We start from the raw sequence: 13,745 nt of genomic DNA, 5'->3' as shown, positions 1-13,745 counted from the left end.
TATTAACAACAGAAATGTATCTCTCACAGCTCTGGAGGCTGGGGAGTCCAAGACCAAGGCGCCAGCAGATTCCATGTCCGTGAGAGCCCACTTCCTCGTTCACGGATGCCTGTCTGTGCCCTGTGTCCTTGGGTGGTGGAAGTGAAAACTCGAGTCTCTGCAGCCCCTTATAAGGGCACTAATCCCATGTTTGAGGGCTCCACCCTCCACTGTCACACTGGAGGTTAGGGTTTCGGTACATGAATTCGGGGGGGGGGTAAAGTTTCCATCTGTAGCACCGCCTAGGTCATGTCTAATTTAAGTCAGATCGTTATCAAACCAAGAAATTGGATGCTTGCCTTCAGAAATCGAGAAGTTCGGTTACGGACTCTGAGCACCCACTGAGCAATTACAAAGGAGTATGGTAAACACTCAGAACGTGGTCCTTGCTGAGCAGTGACGATCTTGACTCCCGGGAGGGCATAGCGTACTGGCACGAATTGGCACGAATGCTGGACTTTGAAGCTGAAGATAAGACCTGGACTCCTGGATCAACAGGGAGTGGTGCTAACACTTGCTCTGTCCAGCTGACCCGGCTACTTTGAGGCAAAAGAAGTAGGGGGTCAATGAAAAGTAATTGAGATACTGCATGATATTATAAGGAGTCCACGAGTACAAGGCGGGGTCGGATAAAGCCGCGTTTGCCAGGAAATGAGGTTTTTGGCAGCAGAAACACCAGTCTGAATCGTGCAGGGTAACGGCTCCACGCGGGTGTGAGAGGTGAGTTGGGTATTCTTGAGTGGCCCTCCCTACTCGGCGCCCTGGGAGATGCTGCTCTTGGAATACAGCACATCGCAGGTGCCCCCTGTCCTCCGGCTGGGGCCCCGGCAGGAGAAGGGACGCAGTGCTTTTGCCCTCAGCTTCTCTTCTAGCAAGCTGTCCCTGGGCAGGGCTGCAATTTTCTCCCTGAGACCACACTCCCATTAGGTGACCTCTTTTCCTCCATCCCAGCTCTCACCATCTCCCACCAAGAAGGTTAACTGGGTTGGGAAAACCTGTTTAGGGGAGTAGGGAAATGGGCCGGGAAAAGGAAGGAGGCCAATACGGGGAGCACCCATGGGGTGTATGGTGAACATGGGGTTCAGACCTCCGGAAAACAATGTTGTAGAACACGCCTGAGGGCTATCCCGTCTGAGGGGTGAGGAGGCTGGGGTCTCCCCTTCAGGCTAGGACTCCTGGCACTCGCCTTTCCTCGTGGTTGCCTCACCTGCCCACACCTCGTCCACTCTGCCTTCACCCAACAGCTCTCTTGTCTTCCCCCTTGTGTGAGCCATCTCTTTCCTGCCCTGACTCCCAGACCCACCATGTTTGTCCAGACTCTTCCATCTGGATAACCAGATGTATAGAGGACACAAGCTGTCTGCACCAGGGGCTTCCTCTTCAAGAGCCTGTGGGTTCTTTCTTCCCACCTCCCCGGGCCCCTAACTGTCCTCAGATCACCTCCCAATTAACCTGCTTGCACTTGAATCTTTGTCTCAGAATCTGCTTCTGTGGGAACTCAACCTGAGATACCAGATAATCGTACGTTGATCTGTGACTTCATGGGGTGGCTTATCAGTCCAGGCCACTCAGAAGGCACTGCGGACTAACCTGAATCCCATAGCAGCGTTGATAAGACCCTTCAGCATCAGGCCGCCGCTCACTGCCAGCCTCACCTCTCCCCAGGACGGTCTTCACTGCACCCTCCCGCCTGACCTCTGTGTACCAGTTAAGCTCGGTGACTTGCAGTTCTTGGAATGTATTTCAATCCTCAGGCCTCTGGCGCCGGGCCATGTTCTCTCTGTGCCAGCAGCACCCTTCCCCTCCATTCACTGGTCTACCTCCCACCTGCCTTCAAGGCTTCAACCTTCCTTGACCGCCCCCCACAAGCATGCACCCCAGCTGGGTGGCCCATCCCTCTTACGTGCTCCCAGACAGCTCTGCTCTCATATGGCCCACCTTCTCCCACCGCACTGTAAGCTCCGTGATGCGGGAAGCCTAGCTTCCTTACCTTCAAAGCCTGAAGCCTAGTCCCCTAGCTACACGGTTTTGAGTAAATGCTTGATGAATTAATGGGGAAAAAGTAGTAAGTGGACAAAGCTTTTAATTTTGGAAATGGACTAAAACAATTCCTCTAACACAAAGTAAAATGGACTGAGCATCGTGAGAAAAGTCGAAACCACTCTGCAGCCTTCCAGAATGGAGAGAAGACAGCCATTCCTTCCCATCCATGAGGTGAGCTTGGGCTCTGAAGGTCATGAAGGACGGTGATAGCTGGGCAGTGGACTGGGGAGGATGAGATGCAGGGAGAGAAGGTGGCCCAGAGCATAATATCCTAGGGCCGGACATGTGTGAGTCAGCCTGGGAAATGGGGAATGATCTGGGCCAGCAGAGTGCAGGGGACCTAGAAGAGTGTTGGGGGGCAGCAAGGAAGGCATGGATGGGGGTGCTTCCTCTGACCACGTAGACACAGTCCCAAGGCATGTAACTTTGCTTATTGTTTGCTATTCTGCCCCTCCCCCAGCACTGCCATCTTTCCTTCCTTCCTCAGCTTCCTCTGTTCATGGGTGAGGCTTCCTGTTAAGTTGTTCTGAGAACCGTGTCTTTCAGAGCTTCAGAGACCAGGAATGCCTGCCAACAAAATTACCACTAAAGATCCCCACTGAATTCCCTGAAACCATTCCTCGTGCGGCTAACATGGGCACTCTAGGGCATTCCAGAGCACGCGAGCCGCCAAGGGGATAGAGGGTGGGAGATGTGCTCTTCACTTTCAGGGGCCCATCCTTGACATAGTACACAATGCCACTCAGAAAAAGAAGTGTGTCACTCCACTTTGTGTCGACAGAGCCAAATTGTAACGACTGGGGTGCTAGCTGTTTAACGTTGAATCCTGCTCTGAATCATTTCCAGGACAGAGACTCTTTTGCAAAGTGGATTGCCATGTTTTCTTATTTTTAAATTAATATTTTTTAAAAAGCCTATATGAGGTAAGCTTGCATTTTTCTCTAGAATCAAGAAAAATACATATACATAACTAGGTATTGAAAGAAAGACGATCAGCATTCATAATAATGACAACAAAACGCCACAAAATCCTCGGGTGCTTTCTGAACATTAAACTACTGGCAATAATCCATTGTCCGCAATTCCGAAATTCATTTGGTAGCAAAAATTAACCTGCAGTAAGGAGAAGTTGTTTATATTCATTTATCTTACTTACAGCAGATAGTCGTACCTTTGGCTGCAGGCATATGAATGTGTTTTACGACAGCCCGCTGCCCTAGTTCTGTTTGGGGGGCATTATATAATATATAGTTTATAATTATTTGTCTAGAATACAAAATATTTTGAATTCCAGAATGCATCTGAACCAAAGAGCTTCAGGTAAGGGATTACGGGCCTAAGACTATATAAATTATGTTCAACCTTATTTTACTGGAGGCATTTTGTTTGGGGCATTCCTTTATGAAGTTGGTGTGCTGGCTCTTCCCTTTTCGTTGCCTGCCTCCTTCCTGTCCCCTCCTGGATCCATACTCCACCTTCCTGCCCTCTGCCCAGGGAGGCCACTTAAGTAGATGACCTCATTCTGGCTGACTCACTTGATGGCCGGCGCAGGGACTGGCTGGAGAACTGAAGGTCGGGGGAGGGAGGCTGGAGTGTTTCTTCCCACCGCCTCTGGCCTTAGTGTCCGTCACTGGCCCTTCCTGCCCGGCAGCCCAATTCACATCCACAGCTCCAACACTACAAACTGGGGAAGACTATATCTTCCCCTTCTTCTTCAGCTCCCCACTCCTGCAGACCCCTGGATGCACTCACTTCATGCTTGTTCTCTGTACCTTGCCCACACCTTGGAAGCAACCCCCTTATTAGAAGCTCTCCGTTTCAACCATCCGGAGTGAACGCTTGCTTCCTACTGCACAGCGACCAATACGTTGACAAATCAGAGTCCTCGCGGTGCCCTGGAAAATGCACTGATCTGAACTCAAGAAGCCCTAGTTTATGGATTGGCTAATTTGGGGCGCTCCCTTCACTTAGTTTTCCCATCTGTAAAAAAGGGCTGATAATGGCTATTTCAGGGTGTTCTGTGATAATAAAGCCAGTCACTGTATGTGAAAAATTCTAGGAAACTCTAAAGAAATACAAAGAGTTCAAGAATTCTTAAGAAACTAGAATATTCAGTTATTCCAAATATTCTAACCACCCCCCCAACTCTTCTGGATAAAAGAGTCTTTGCTTGGCGCACCTTGGCGGCTCAGTCGTTAAGCATCTGCCTTCTGCTCAGGGCGCTATCCCAGCGTTCTGGGATCGAGCCCCGCATCAGGCTCCTCCGCTGGGAGCCTGCTTCTTCCTCTCCCTCTCCCCCTGCTTGTGTTCCCTCTCTCGCTGGCTGTCTCTTTCTGTCAAATAAATAAATAAAATCTTTAAAAAAGAAAAAAAAGAAGTGTTTGCTTTGTCTCTCTGCTCAGGCTGCTATAACAAAAATACCACAGACTGAATGGCTTAAACCACATTTATTTCTCCCAGTTCTAGAGGCTGTGAAGTTCAAGAGCAAGGTGTCGACAGATTCGGTGTCTGGTGAGAGCCTGCTTCTTCCTTAGCAAATGACCCTCATCTTCTCCTTGCATCCTCACGTGGCCCAGAGAGTGAGATCCTGTGTCTCTTCCTCTTTTTATGAAGGCTTTAGTCCCATCAAGAGGGCCCCACCATCAGACCTTATCTAACCTCCCAAAGGCCCCCCTCCTACTGCCATTCCATCAGGAGTTAGGGTCTCAACATACACATGTGAATGGGGGGGAGGGGAACCAAACATGCAATCCGTAACAATTTGTTTAAAGCAAAGGATGCCTATGCTGTGTTCTGAGACCAGAGGTGGTCACAGGTGACTTGAAAAAGGAAAGCCCATGTTTTCCCCCTCTCTCCCTCCTAGATGTCCATTTCAGGACGCAGCTGTTCTTTGCTGCCTGAGTTTAATTTCTATCATCCACTTCAGTAAGCGTCTTCTGCAGAAGCTCGTGTGCTTTCATCTTACACCAATCAATCCACGTTTCCTTTCCTATCTTCTGCCATTTTGTAATTATTGGGGGTTTTAATTTTTATGTTCTTCTATGTCTTTGACATCCTACCCAGTTTGGGGGCTGCTTTATCTCCTTTAAAGTTACATAAAGTAATCATCTTTAGTAAGAACTCTATCAGTCATGAAAATTCTTTTTTTTTTTTTAAGATTTTATCTCTACACCCTGCATGGGGTTCAAACTCAGAACCCCGAGATCAAGAGTCACATGCTCTACCAACTGAGCCAGACAGGTGCCCCTAAAATTCTCTTTGCTTCCTTATCCCAAAATTTCTCAAGTAAGAATCTTCTATGGATGGTTTTCACCAATAAGAAACTGTTGCTTTGGCTTTAGAAAAATCTAGATCGATGTGTGTGTGTGTGTGTGTAGACAAAATTCACCAGAAAGATATATAACTCTCTAATCATACAGGCTTGGCCTAAAAATCTGATCTTTTCCTGGAGCTGGTCTTTCCGGCACTGCATGGGTGTTCCCCATAAAAGGGAACAATCAACAAGATTAAGTTACTTTGAGTTCTTAATTGATTTTCCAGAACTTCCTCCTCCTATCACAAAACAGAGCCTTCTGAGCAACACATTCAATTTAGCTTAATCTTGCCTGGAGCTTTAGTAAACAAGATACATTCTGGAAATAAAAGTGATTTCACATGTAAATGACTAATTGATACTTTCCACCTCCCAGTAACCCTTATTATTTATCTTTACCGAATCTAGTGCCAAAACAGATTTTGTCTTCATGTTACACACTTCTTTTTTTTTAAAGATTTATTTATTTGAGAGAGAGAGAGAGTGCGCATGGAGTGGGGGGAGGGACAGAGGGAGAGGGAGAGAAAGAATCTCAGGCAGACTCCCCGCTGAGCACCGACACTGACTCAGGGCTCCATCCCCTGACCCTGAGATCATGACCCAAGCTGAAATCAGGAGTCTGTCACTTAACCAGCTGAGCCACCCAGGTGCCCCTTATGTTAGACACTTTGAGAGTTGTTCAAATTCTAAAGCCCTGGAGTTCTGTTGTGCCAAAGATTTGCTAGAAGTGAAGAGGACATTCTTAGACGATTTGGCAATACTATGATATGCAAAGCTTTGGGTCAGGCTAATCGTAGTAATTGTATTTAATCACTATGTCTTGGTGTAATTTTCCTTCTTGTTAATTTATAGTTATAGTTTAAAAGAAAAACAGTTGATCTCTTTTAAGGAAGACATGGCACGACACCTCTGTAGTATGCATGGTGACCCATGTGCGGAAGCCTTACATGTTACCAGGTTCCAGGGCAGGAACGGCTACTGCTTGCTGTTACCCACCCCTCAGGGCTTACAGAGCAGATGAATGCTCCCTATGCCTGAGTTAAACAGAACTGAGATTCAATTCAGAGGACGTCTCCCCCTTTTATCTGGGTCAGCAAACATTTTCTATAAGAACCAGGTTGTAAATATGTTAGGCCTTTCAAGCCACATAGTCTCTGTTACAGCCTCTCAATGGAACCATTGCAGTGTGAAAGTAGTCCTAGACAATAGGGAAGCAGATGGGCATGGCTGTGTTCCAATAAAACTTTATTTACAAAATTGGTGGTGGGCTGGCATTTACCCAGGGGCTTATAGCTTGCCATCCCCTGCTCCACTGTACTGTAATCATCTCTAACTTGTCTCCGCCATAAACCCACGCACTTCTTCCAATGAAGATTCTCCACTGTTGAAATATTCAAAAATAAATTTCAGTCAGTAGGCAACCAACAAAAATAATTGATGCAGGCAAGAATCATCAATGAATATTAAAGCAAATGGGAGCACCTGATGAGAAACAAGATACTTAGTCTCCAAATCTCTCCCTACAACCTACTTATTAACTGCAAAGAGGAAAATAGTGACTTTACAGGTGAGAAACCTGGCAGAAACTCCCCCCCCCCATCAACTGATCAAAGTTAATATATCTGCTCCTGGGATAAATCAATACCAGACGCCTCACTTCTGTGGAATTCCTGCCAAAGACACATAACCTGAATTTACTTGTGTGAAAACATCAAACAAACCCATGTTGAGGACATTCTAAATAATGTTTGGCCTATACTCTTCACAAATATTAGTGTCACAAAAGACAAAGACTGAGGAACTGGTACAGATGAAGGAATAGGAAAGAAACATGACAATGAATGCAATGCATGATCTGGGATTTTCTCTTTTACAAAAGACACAACTGGGAAGATTGGCAAAATCTGAAAACTTTGTAGTCTGTAGATTGGAGAGGTTTTTGTATCAAAGTTCATTTCCAGATTTCGATAACCGTACAATAGTAATGTCCTTGTTTTTAGTACATACATGCTTAAGTATTTCCAGGTCAGTGGGCATCATGGCTGTAGTTAGGGTGAACAGTTGTCTCAGTTTGCTTGGGCCTGAAGGAGGCAGGATTTTTAAAGTTAAAATCAGGAAGGTCCCAGGCAAAATGGGAGGAGCTGGTCACACTCACTGCAACGGACTCTCAAAAAGTTCAGGTAAAAATGTGCGTGGGTGAATAAAACAAATGTAGTCAATGTTGACATTGGGGGGATATGCGTGACAAATCTTTGTCATAGTCTCGCAATTTTTCTGTGTCTGAAATTATAGGAAAATAAAAAGTTGAAAGGAATAAAAGCCCAACATGGTTTGAAGAAACACCCTCGAAAGCAGATTCAGATGCGCTCTGTGGGTCGCGGCAGTGAGTGGCCCGGTACGGAAGCCACACTGATCGGAGTCTCTGGGTTGTCCAGTGTTCCTCAGATAACAGCTCCCTCAGCTTAACCTGCAGCCCGGCAGCCTCCCAGCTGGAACCCTGGGCGCCTGCTGCTGGAAGCAAGGACAAAACAAATCCCCAGCGACTAACTGGCTCCTAAAACAAGAGAGGAGCTGGAATTTTTTCTTTAGTGTTTGTGAGCACCTTGCTCTGACCTTGGGCATCCATCTCCTCTCCCAGGACAGAGGCCTGGGAAGGTTCTGGGAACCAGAGATGATGTGTGGACGGCAAGGATGAAATCCCTGTTGTCGAAGATGACTGAACGGCGTGCCGATTCTTCTGGGGTGCTAGAGCACCTGTCCCCCTCTGTTTTGCTTCTGTGTGCCCTGAACAGAGTGGAGGATGGTGGAGCGAGGAGGGAAGTGTCTACACAGAAAAAAAAGGTAAGAACTGAAAATCTAACTGGGCCCAGCCTCTTGGCAGTCCTCATCATCTGTGTCCCACGCTCACACTGGTCCAAGCTGCCCGTGTCTCTCACCTCGCTGACTACAGTAGCGCTGGCCATGTCATAGCGATAGCAGACACTGTGATGGCCCTGCTTCTGTTCTTGTCACTTTCATCTGGGCCAACACAGTAGCCAGGTCGTCTTGTTAATATCTAGATCAGACCGTGCCACACTGTTGCCTGCAACAGCTTCCCATCTCACTCACCCCTAACGATGGCTCCTGAGGCCCTACCCGGTGTGGTTCTCAGCCACCTCTCTGACCTTATCCAATACTAGTCCCAGCCTTGATTTCCTCCTCTAAAACTGTTGGTCTCTTGCTCTTTCTCAGGCTCCCCAGACATTTCATGCCTCTGGGTACCTGTACTTGCCTTTCCCTCTGCCAAGAATGCTTTTCCCTCACATAGCAGCCTGACTTTCTTTCTCACCAACTTCAGTTCTCTGCTCAAATAACCCCTTCTCCATGAAGTCTTCTCCTCTTGCTGCTATGTCTAAAACTGCAAACTTCGTATGCGCTCTCTGCTTTACCCTTCCTCTTATCACCACCACCTCACATACTACACATTTAACTTATCTGGTGAAAGTCCTTGGTCCCATTTGACTGAGAGCTCCAACAGTACAGAGATTTCTTTGTTTTCGTGGCTGAATGCGTAGTCCCCAGAACACCTCCTGGAATATACTAGGCATATAAATATGTTGACTGGTTACTAAATGAATGGGAATGTCTCTGCTCAGGTTTGTGCATGCCCTGAGCCCCGTGCTGTTGCATCGGTGTAGGGATGCGTGGGTTCTAATGTGATTCACGGCTGAGAGCATCTTTGGACTTCAGCACGCATGTGTGTGCGCAGTCAGCCCGTTCCAGACTCTTGGAAGGGCCTTTGAGTCAAAACTCTCCTTTCTCTTCACCTTACATCCTAGCAAATTAAATGCACCTATCTTCCATTTTTAAAAATAATTTTGGCTGACAATTTTTTAAAGGACTATTACACTTTTGCTTTTGGAATCCTTTGGTAACGAGTCCCTTGGCGAATTTACAATCGGCTCTGAATTTCAACAGGTCATCGTGTACACGTATAAGTTCTTTTGAAGTGACAGCAAATCTAACCTTAAAATGGTTTTCAAGTGCAATGCCATTTTTATGAGTAATCAATTCAGCAATTAATAAAATCGGGATAATTCTATGCTCCGTGGGCATTTATGTGAGCATCGCTGAATTCAGATTTTGAAACGCTCCTTACAAACATTAGAGCTGGTAACTGTTTCCTTGGGGGACTCAGCCATGTTTATGGGCCCCTGGAATCTCATAGGACCCAAGTCTTGGACCCAGAAAATCCAACGGATCAAGTGGTCTTGGCAAGAATCCGGGATTAGAAAAAGGAAGACTCCCCCTTCGCTGCCTGAGACTGTAGGTCCTTGGTGAGTGGTCCATCCTCTGTGGGCGTGGCTGGGAGCCAGGGCGCCCCGCGCTCATGTCCAACTCTCTGTCCCCACCTGCCGTTGTGCACCAGCCAGCGGAGGAGCCATCCTTCAAGTGTGGCAGACCTCCAGTGGCCAGGCACGCTCCTCCCCTTTGTGACCTCCTCTCCCCATTTCCATCATCTCCTGGGCCCTGGTGGCAGGTATGTTTGCACTGACATTTTATGACACTTTTGCAGAATTCCGTTGACTCATGCGAGACAAGATGGGGGATTTTTCTGCAGCAGTTGCCACGTGGGAAAACAGATCAGTGAGTCACATCATATGCCAATCCCTGCTGTTGTCTGCGCGGAGCATTTTTAATCGTGTAACCTTCAAAGCTGTCCCTCATTTGCAATGACATTAACCTTGGTGATTTCTCTCTCTCTCTCTCTCTCTCTCTCTCTCTCTCAAGCTGTCAGTTGCTGAGGTCTTCTTGTTGCTTTCTCTGGCAGAGGAACATTTATTTATCACAGGAGAGGCTGGCTCTGAAAGGATTCAGGCAAACTTTCTTCTGGAGATGAAAACATGTCATCCCTCGCCTGTGCCATCTACTGAAAACCCTTCCAAACCAAAAGCTAGTGACTGTCCTGATGGACAGATGTCATCCCAAGCAGGCATGGATCATTGTGTTTGTTTTTCTCGCTAACCCTGCACGACTTTGAACCCACTCTGTAAATAAAAGAGACAGGAGCACAAAACTCTTTACACTTCCTGCCTTCCTCCCAGTGTGCTGACATTTCAAAGCCCCATATGTTTCTCTCAACAGAATTTCATGAAAATACATATTAAAAATAAAAACAGTTTTTCAGTTATTTCAACCCAAGAGAAGAAAGGCTGCCTGGGGCTGTGAGGGGCAGTTTACAGGATGATGTGATCGTCTCTCCCCCTTTTAATGCCAGCAGGCACATCTGAAAGGCTTAAAATGGAGATGTGCTTGAAGATGTGCGACCAGTGTATGCTTCTTCACTTACCCATGCACGTTAGAAATATTCTGCACTAAGCCACAAGCAGGATACAGTTTTAATAAATATTTCCCATTGAAAAATGAAAACTGGATAGAGTTTAAAACACATCAGACTCCTTAAGAGTTGGAATAGACATTTGCTCGTTACCTCCCCCGCATGGATTCTTCCTCTCCCCACTTTGATTTTCCTTGGGGATACACCCCTCTTCCATTCTCACTGGTGCTCAAGATGGGATTGATCTGGCCCCCAGCTCCAGGAATGGACTATAATTGGTTCAAGCCGATCATGGATCCCATTCCTCAGGCCACAGAGTGTGGTCAGGAATGAGCTCGTGATCCAATTTGGGCCAATGATTCATAGCGATAAACGCCTACATTTGGAAAAAAAAAAGCTCAAATAAACGACATAACTATACCTCTAGGAACTAGAAGAAGAAGAAAGGAAGCCCAAAATCAGCAGAAGGAAGGAAATAACGAAGATCAGAATGGGAATTATAAATGAAGCAGAGTTTAACAAGACAATGGGGGGAAATCAGCGAAATGAAGAGCTGCTTTTTGAAAAGAGAAACAAAATTGACAAAACTTTAGCTCGACTTACCAAGAAAAAAAGAAAGGACTCAAATAAATAAAATCAAAAATGAAACAGGAGACATTACAACTAATACCACAGAAATACAAAGAATCATAAGAGACTAAACAATTGTATGCCAGCAAATTAGACAATCTTGAAGAAATGCACAAATACCTGAAAGCATACAACCAACCAAGACGGAATCATGAAGAAACAGAAAATCTGAACAGGTCTATTGCTAGTAAAGAGATTGAATTAGTAATCAAAAATCTACCAACAAAGAAAAGTCCAGGAAAAGGAGGCTTCACTGGTGAATTCTACCAAACATTTGAAGAATTAATACCAAGCCTTCTCACACCCTTCCAATTTGCACCAGTGACAGAGGTGACAATCACTGGACCTGTATGCAAAGTTCTACCGCTTCTCTGTCCCTGGATCACGCCCATTGTGGGGTGAGGATGTGAGGTGAGGAACAGCCAGGGCAATTTGCTCCCCTGGGGGGAGAGACCCCAGAGTTGCCAGGAGCCTTTGTGTGGAATCTGGGGATAAAACTGCCACCACTTTGAAAACTGGAGAGACTGTAAGAGCCAGATCTTCGGTGGCTTAGACTCACCTGAAGCCAGCCTACGTCTGGACTTTTCATTTATGTAAGTCCATGACTTCTCTTTGTTGGTTAAGCCAGGTCTCATTGGGTTCTCCGTCGTGTGCAAACACGAGAGACCTACATGATTCAAGGCTGCTAACGCTATTCCTGCCCACGCATCGCCAGCATCTAAAGAAACTGAAATCTCGTGGTGAGGGTGTTTTTGTTTCTTTGATACTGTGGTTTCAGTTCAACAGCATCCTCCGCTCTTCCTTTTCTACGTGGAGCTCCATGGTCTCTTAGGAAACCACCCTTCCCCCACTCTCACTCCCGGACACCCTAGCTGACCCCACCTCCTGGCTCCAGCAGTGGACATGTGACCCGGGCATAACCAATCAGGGCATTCCATTCATGGGCCTGCTCGATTGGATCAGAGATAAGTAAATTACCCCAACATGGCCAATGAAAATAAGAGCCAGGACTTCTAACTCGTATGAAAAAGGCAGTTGAAGCATTTGCAGAGGGAAGAGGAGATAAACATCTTGGTGGGTATGTGTGCACCACCATATTTGCACCGTGAATGTTTATGGAGAGAGCATTCCTGAAAATGAAGCAATAAAGAAAAGAGAAAGAGATTAAGAGACGGGAGAGAAGGACCAAGTCCTAACAACTTTGAGGACTGGATTGAGCTATGCCTGAAGCATGAAAAGCAGTAACTTCCTTCTTGACAAGGCAGTTTGATCTGGATTTTCTGTCACTTGTAGTTTAGAATCTTGTATAATATGGACCTGAAATTTTTTCATACTGAAATAAATATTTATTTCCATTTATTATAATATTCCTATTTTCCCCTAGCACGGATGTATGGAAGTACTTAATGCAGAAAGTCTGGAAACACAAAGAAAATAAAGCAAAATTCACTTTTAGTACTACAAGTCTGAAATTATGACTGCTAACCTTTGAGTCTTTTCATATGCATATTTATGGACTTCTGTAACATAATTTCCAAATCATGTAGGTGCTTTATGACTCAATTCCTTCTTTTTAGCAACTGAAGTCATTTTTTCCCTTTCTTCTTTCTTTTTTAAAATTTACTATCAGGAACATCTATAATATTGATTGATAAATCTTTGCACCATGGTCATTTCCTTAGAATAAATTTACATGGCCATATGTATAATAAATTCCTCATTAGGTTGTTTCCAAATTTTTATTATAAATAATGTTTAAATGAACACATTCTTGCATTTCTTTATATGAAATAAGCTCCTAGAAGTAGAATTGCTGGGTAGGGGACATGCTTGCTTAAGGCTTTTGCTACACATCGCCCAACTGCCCTGCAGAAGGCTGTTTGCGTGGGTACCCCTGCTGTTCTGCCCCATAATCACACGCACTGGAAATTACTATTGTCTCAATTACAATCAAAAGGAACATTTTTTCATATGTTGGTTAGCTATTTGTATTGATATATTCTTTTTTAAAAATCTGATCTTATGTATTTTTTGAAAATCTCAGTAGAGGTGACACACAATGTTGCATTAGTTTCAGGTATACACATGAGTAATTTGACGAGTTTATACATTATGGTATGTTCGCCACGAGTGTAGCTACCATCTGTCCCATTACATCACTATTACAGAATCATTGATGTTTTCCTTATATTCTGCCTTTTATCACGTGACTTACCCAGTTCCACTACTGGAGGCCTGTTATCTCCCTCTCCCCTTCACCCATTTTGCCCATCCCCCTATTCCCCTCCCCTCTGGAAGCCATCAATTTGTTCTCTGTATTTGTAGTTCTGATTCTGCTTTTTGTTTGTTTATTCTTTTTTTTTTTTAGATTCCTTTTATGAGTGAAATCATATGCTTTTGCTT

The 13,745-nt window shown here is 45.4% G+C and overlaps 1 long non-coding RNA gene across 3 annotated transcripts; it reads left to right on the top strand.

Moving 5' to 3' along the window:
• Positions 1-325: 325 nt before the first annotated feature.
• On the top strand, positions 326-11,908 carry LOC105239798. Of its 3 annotated transcripts, XR_004628917.1 has the most exons (8): positions 326-759; positions 1,519-1,746; positions 2,164-2,253; positions 4,543-4,593; positions 7,688-8,236; positions 9,603-9,711; positions 9,951-10,021; positions 10,166-11,908. It is a non-coding gene; the product is annotated as an uncharacterized LOC105239798 (long non-coding RNA). The 3 variants fall into 3 exon arrangements; XR_004628916.1 differs by having other exon boundaries at positions 1,519-2,253; positions 8,034-8,236; XR_858714.3 differs by having other exon boundaries at positions 1,519-2,253.
• The last annotated feature ends 1,837 nt before the right edge of the window (positions 11,909-13,745 follow it).

Source organism: Ailuropoda melanoleuca, chromosome 11 (genome assembly GCF_002007445.2).
Source record: "Ailuropoda melanoleuca isolate Jingjing chromosome 11, ASM200744v2, whole genome shotgun sequence".
In the NCBI taxonomy this organism is placed as follows: domain Eukaryota; kingdom Metazoa; phylum Chordata; class Mammalia; order Carnivora; family Ursidae; genus Ailuropoda; species Ailuropoda melanoleuca.
The sequence above is the reverse complement of the archived record's forward strand: the minus strand, read 5'-3'. Positions and strand labels throughout refer to the sequence as shown.